General features: G+C 52.5%; 1 protein-coding gene across 3 annotated transcripts in view; it reads left to right on the top strand.

The window, feature by feature from the left end:
* Positions 1–989: 989 nt before the first annotated feature.
* Positions 990–6,323, top strand: part of ELAVL2 (ELAV like RNA binding protein 2) — a 133,160-nt gene continuing 127,826 nt past the window's right edge. The window contains exon 1 of one of the 3 annotated variants that reach the window (XM_007455907.1): positions 990–1,254. The gene's annotated coding sequence lies outside the window, so the exon portion shown is untranslated. Of the gene's footprint in view, positions 1,255–5,394; positions 5,649–5,799; positions 6,047–6,323 lie in introns of those variants that run through there. The other 2 variants (XM_007455909.1, XM_007455908.1) reach the window with 2 other exon arrangements.

The raw sequence follows: 6,323 nt of genomic DNA, 5'->3' as shown, positions 1-6,323 counted from the left end.
CTTTCCCTGGACAGGATGTTTATCCTGCACTTTTCTACTCTGACATGAAGTGAAAGGTAATTCAAACCGTGCAGCTTTATTTGAAAGCATTTCTGACTTCATTCTTATCCTAAAAGACGCTTAAAAAAACCCAAACAGAGAGCAGCAATATGCATATATTAAAATAGAGAAAGACATTAAATTACCTAATATCTAATATAGAATACTGGAACACAAATCGAAAAAGGCATACGTGCAAGTAATGGATGTACATTCATCCCTTTCACTCAGTTCAAAGAGAGGGAGCTCTCAGTGACTCATACATAGGGGACAGAGTTTAATGTTATAAAGAAAAGTGCCATAGATGAGGCAGTGATGGCAAAGGAAATGAGTCTTTCCAAAGCAGAAAGATTTAAGAGGAAAGGAGATCGTGCCATATCGCAAAAACTCTGATAGTACAGTTCCAATCCTCCCACGTTGCTCTCTCCCCATCTCTTTTTGCTTCTTGCATTTCCCTTCGCCACCAGTGTTAAGCGTGTACCTCTCCGCACAACTTACCTTGAAACGGGACTCCATTGAGCTCTCGAGAGTGACACAAGCACGTAACCAATCATATCGCGCGGCCTCTCCTGGGCGGCCTCAATAGAAGCGTCTGGACCAATCAGGATCCTGGGGAGATGAGCAAGTTGCGTTGTGGCACGACTCAGCGTATACTTCCGCGCGTGCTGCCCGGGATAGGAGCCTGGCAGAGCAGCTGCACACACGGCAGTGCGGAGGCAGAGAAGGGGTTGGTGATACGGTGCTATAAATCTGTGGTCCAGTCCACCTCCCTTTTAAGACGTCCTCCCCCCTTGTTTCTGTTCTCAGTTAGAGATGCAGCAGCTTACTCCTGTAGCGACCTACTAAAAAGCAACAAGGAGAAAGACATCGTCTTTTTGAAAAAACGTTCTTTCGTCTCTTTCTTTGTTCCTTCGTTTGTTTTTCTTGCCCCTTTTTGTTTAGTTGAACGGCAATAGGAGGGTAGTCTCCGTCTTTTTAAACTCTCTTTTTTAAGTTTCCCCTCCCCTTTCATATATTTTTTTTTTCGCCATTTCTCTTAGCGTTGGACTTTGGGGTCGAAAGCATTTCTTTTTATTTGCTTCTTTTAAGCCGAGCACAGTTTTAGGTTTCGTGCTGTCTTAAGAGAACTATCCAGCAGACTCTTGCTCATCCTTATTGGGAGAACTGCACCGTTACTTTAAAAACACATATACACAAAAACCTTAAGGGAGAAAGGTAAGTTTCGGTTTGGTTTCTTTAATCATTAGTTGCAGCGATGCGCTGGCAAACCCAGAAAACCTGTAAGTGAGCAGAATACAGAATACGAAGTTAATTGCACATGTTTGTATTATTTCAAAGATACTGCTCTGCTTTTTAATTCTAGAGAGCTAGACTAAAAGACCGTGGACGCATGCTTGACGTACTGAATATTCACAAATGTCAATGGCAGAAACTTAAGTGGTAAATGTGGCCAGGGAAGAACAGGGGTACAATGGGAGTCTAGATATTGAGGGAGCTTCGGGATTGAGGTTGGAAGTTCATTTCGTGGGAAGAGAGGGATAACTTGGGTTTGTGGGGGGCGGGGGTATGCATGCCTCTACTTTCGCGAAGCAACCGAAGGACCGGAGAGGCTTTAGGACCATTAAGGGGAATCAGAAGCCTGGACTTGGAGATTAGACCAGCGAAAACCCCCGACTTAATTGCATTAACCAGATAACATGTGCTGGGGAGATGGGATTGCCAGATGGAATTTAGATGCTGCACCAGGCAGCTAGTTGTAGTTGACTGAAAAAAGTACATGCCGCTTGAGGGCTGGGGCTGGGCTGGGGTTGGGGTGGGTAGAAGCTGTCAAAACTCATCGTTGTGAGGTGTGCGGGCTCTAATTCACGGCCGCCAATGATCATGGTTGTGTTTCAAAAGAAGATAGCCAATTTAGGGCCGAATTCTTAAGCCTGTACCGGATATGAGATTCCCTTTGTTCAGAAAAGCGTAAATAAGATCCTTGGAGCTGTGTCTGTGGAGGGGCGGCTGCCTGGGAGCCTCGCTGTGCTGCGCGCTGGGAAGTGGATTCCAAGCCCTGTCCTTGGTCCTACGCGGCTCACTTCGCCTTCTGGGCGAGGGGGGAACCCCTTTCGCAGCCGACAAGGCTTCGCAGCCACTCAGTAGCCAACTCGGCTACACATCCCTCACCCGCTCCCTTGCGGCCCTCCCCCCCCACCCCTTTTCTCGAATAGCTATTGTTAAACTGACGCCTGGAGAAAGATGGTTGGGGATGAGACGCTGGGCAGACACTTGCTTCATTTTAACTTTTGTGATTTCTCAGGGTTTAGGAGAAACCAGCTGGTTTTCCACTGCGAAAGAGAACACAGGGTAGAGGTGGGAAAGGGGGAGGATGTTCGCGGGGTGGGGAGGGTGGAGGGAATGGTGGTGGCAGTGCCCTTGCCTAAGAGAAGTTTAAATTATTGGCACGAGGGGGTGTGGGCGAGTGTGTGCATGAGAGCGCCCGTGTGGTGCTTGAGAAGGAGAGGATTGGGAAAAGGTACAAAGCCGGCTGGCTTAATTTCTCTCTGCTCTCTATCCCACCCACCCTCCCAGTTCGAAAAGCCAACGCGCGGCCGGTCTTCTCCGGACTCGACTTTGCCATCTCCGGGGTCCTGGGGGCTGGGGATAGCAAGGTGGCAGTGCCCACCCCGGGATCTCAGCGGCGAACAGGACTTCGCGTGGCCATTGTTGCTTAATTTATGCCCAGCACGTTGCCACGTACCCACCTATTTCACGTCTGTAAAGAATTAATATGAGAGCTGTATAACTGTGGGAAATTGGAGGTTGGATACATTCTCTGTTTTTCATTTGCAAGTACGGGTTAGCGAAACTGATGTCGAGACTGGGTATTTTCTCTCGTAATTACCAGCTGCAGATCTGGCTTTACTGTGGCCAGAGTGAGAGAAATTGTTAACCATTTAGAATTTACTCTTAACACCGCTGGGCCAGGATGGATGTCTCTGTACTTTCTCCCCGAAATGAACAGGTTCTTTCCCCTCCCCCGCTCATGTACAAACATTCCTGTTGGTTAAGATTCTAAACCTTCAGCCCTTCCATACACCCTATTTATTATACCCATCCTCTGGATGTTGAGAGTGTAAGGGAAATGGAGGTGATTTATTTCTTAGGCCTACAGTGCAACCTATAAAATGTAGGCTTAACATGGGGGGGGGGGCGGGGTACAGAGCAGACAATAGTAACCTAAGAAATTATTTTCCTAACTGGAAATCAGTTCCTAAAAGTCAGGGGGAAAGGTGTGAGTGTTTGGGGGATAGAAGGGTATGAGGGTTAAGGGGGGGGGGGGGGCGGGGTACAGAGCAGACAATAGTAACCTAAGAAATTATTTTCCTAACTGGAAATCAGTTCCTAAAAGTCAGGGGGAAAGGTGTGAGTGTTTGGGGGATAGAAGGGTATGAAATCTGTTTAGGGCCCATAAGATTTCCTTGGTAAAATGGCTTCTTAAATGGGACATCTGAAAGATTTGTTAGAATCTAAAATAAGTCAAAAAAAAAAAAAAAAAAAGAAAGAGGGAGAGAAAATGTTGAGTGTTTAAAAATCACCTTTTGGGGGATTAAGAGAATAACTATTTCTCTTAGTTATTGCTGAGTCTGTCTTACACCAGGTACTCCTGCGTTCCCCTTCCCTCTTTTATCCAAGTGCTTGGCAACCCCACTTTATAAAGCTTAACTTGTTCTGGAGTTCTCCACGAAAACGCAGTGTTTGCCAACTAGAAGTGGTTTGGAAGACTTGGGGAACTCTGTTGAGAGAGAGGTCTCCCATGACTTCAAGAAGTCAGTTTCGGGAAGTAGGGCATCATAAGGCATTATAAGAGTTTTAGGCTTGGATTGGCAAATTTGGTAGGCCCATTTTTGCCTAACGTTTGGAAACAGGCATTCTTAGCAATCCCCCCTGCCTGGGATGGGAATATTATAATTAACTGTTTAGAGGGAGGTCAAAGAGGCGCAGGCGCTTTGAGCCGTTTCCCCAGGAACCCGTACAAAGTCAATTAAGGTCATTTAATTGCAAATCGTAATTGGGGTGACAATAGAAATGCTGATACAGAATCAATTAGCTATTTCTGGTGTCCCCAGTCCGGGTCCCCCAAATTGAGGGATGGACTGTCTCCATTTCAATCATGGCTGAGCCCCCTACTTTACTGTCTGATTTGACATCGCCCAGGAGGGCAATTTTGTCTCCTCTACCTCCCGCCCTGGGTTAGAGGAGTCCTTCCCCGCTTCTCCCCCAGCCCCGCCCGTCGCGTGGGGGGCGGGGAGCGCTGGCCGCCCTTAGCGGACCTTGCTGCATCAAACCCGCATCATGCCCTTGAAGCTGTAACCTCGGTCACGTTCTTGCGGCGACTCAGCCGCCCACTGCTCAGTTCTCTCTTACCTCGTGCGATTACAGGTAGGTTTGACAGGTGATATTTTTAAATGTAGTTTTTTAGGGGGAAGGGTTAAAACGGAAGACTTTGCATTGAAAGAAAACAAACACACAAAAAACACCCAACATGACAGGTGCTCTCGTAATTAAGCGGATGAGCAGGTGTAAAAACGTGCTCCCGCCGCGTGGTTTGGGGTCGGTTTTGACTCCCAGTCTTCGGTCTGGGTCTGAGGACCGGCACAGGTTTTTCCCGGGGAAAGCGATTGAACTGGGCGTGGGGGCGGGCCGAGGAAAGGCAGCGATGGGACGCCCCCTCGGTGAAGAGTTGGCCGTTTCGGGGCCTCGGTGGGGGGCGTTGGAAGGATGCGGCGAGCGACAGGCGCTTATATAGTCGAGTGCAGGATTTCTTACTTTGTGTTTGAAGCAGAGTATAGCACCCCACACAGGTACTCGGGGCTTATTTGAACATCAAATTCCATCTAGACAGGCAGAGAAGGGCAGCGGGGGCAAACCTTTAGTTTTTCGCGGAGGGACCGGACCCTTCAGCTGTGAAGTAGGGAAAAAGCCCTTGAGCTTTGCTTGCAATATGTTAATATATGTATGTATATATATTTGATACACATATATCAAAGTACCCCCGCGCGAATCGCTCTGGCTGCCCGTTAGCGTCCGGAGCCTCGGGGTTTGCAAACTTGCACCTGGTATCTGACGCCTCTGGGCGCGCGACGCTCTCCGCGCTGCCAGGGGAACCTGGTCCAGGAGCCTGCCAGGAATCGGAAGCTGGGAGGGAAGGAGCCAAAGAGTCCGCAGTCGGGCGTGTGGCCCCAGGCACCGACCCTCGGGGCTGCCGGGCAGGGCACGCGCCGGCAGCAGTAGCAGCGGCGCCGCGAACTCGCCGCCGGCCCCGCCTCCTGGCGCTCTTCCAAGCAAGCCCCTCCTCCCCGCCCCGCTACAAACGGCGGGACCGCGGCGCCCGGGCGTCACTGAGGCAGCTGCGGGCCGTGTGAGGAGGCCGCTTGCTGGCGCGGCGCGGGTGGGGCGGGGGTTCCGCTGGGTTCCAGGCCGCCTTCCCGCCACTGTCAGACCTGGGGACGCTGCTGCCGCCGCCACTACCGCCTCTCCGCGGAGCCCGCCCGGAGCGAATCCTCCGCGGCTGTGTGACGGTCGGCAGCGTGAGCCGTAGTAGCTGCAGCTCTGAGTCACAGCAGGCAAGTGGGGGGGTGGGGTGGGGTGGGGCGGGGGCGGGCACGCCTCGCCGGGCCGCGAGTCTGTTTCGGACGCCGAGGCTGAGGGCGGTGCGCGCCGCCGCGGCGCTGTGTTGCGGAGTCCGGCCTCGGCTCGGCGGGAGCCCTCGTCCGGGCTCAGGGCGGGAACGTTGGTGGGGGCGGCGGAGGTTGTGCACGGGAAGTTCCTAGAGCTCGACCCCTGGCGGCGGGAGTCGAGGGAATTGGTCGCCTCGGGAGGTGGCACCGCCCCTCTTGTGGGCACAAGCTGGTTGGGGGCGGCGGGAGCCGAGCGGGGCCAGTTGCGCCAGGCAGCGTGCACAGGCGTGGACGTGCCGGGGTACGGCCGCGGGTGGCGCGAGAAGAACTGCGCCGAGACGCAGGTGAGTGTATTGGAGGGAAAGTGGGGGGAGGGAGCTTTTCTAGAAAAAGGGCAGGATTCCTGTGGTGGACTGGCACCTCCGCCTTGTGGGAGGCTGCGTGCACTGGGTTCTCCAGCCGGGTGGTGTCTGGTGGCGTGCCCACTTGGTACAGCGCCTCCTCGCGCGTGGTCCTTGGCGCTCCCGGGGCGTCTCGAGACTTGCTGCGGCCACGCAGTGTGCGGAGGTGGTTTGGGACCGTGGGCGCCCAGGATAGAGCAGGGAGGATCCTCGGGCCGCT

Source organism: Lipotes vexillifer, unplaced genomic scaffold (genome assembly GCF_000442215.2).
Source record: "Lipotes vexillifer unplaced genomic scaffold, Lipotes_vexillifer_v1.1 scaffold644, whole genome shotgun sequence".
Lineage (NCBI taxonomy): Eukaryota > Metazoa > Chordata > Mammalia > Artiodactyla > Lipotidae > Lipotes > Lipotes vexillifer.
This window is presented reverse-complemented; position numbering and strand designations above follow the sequence as displayed.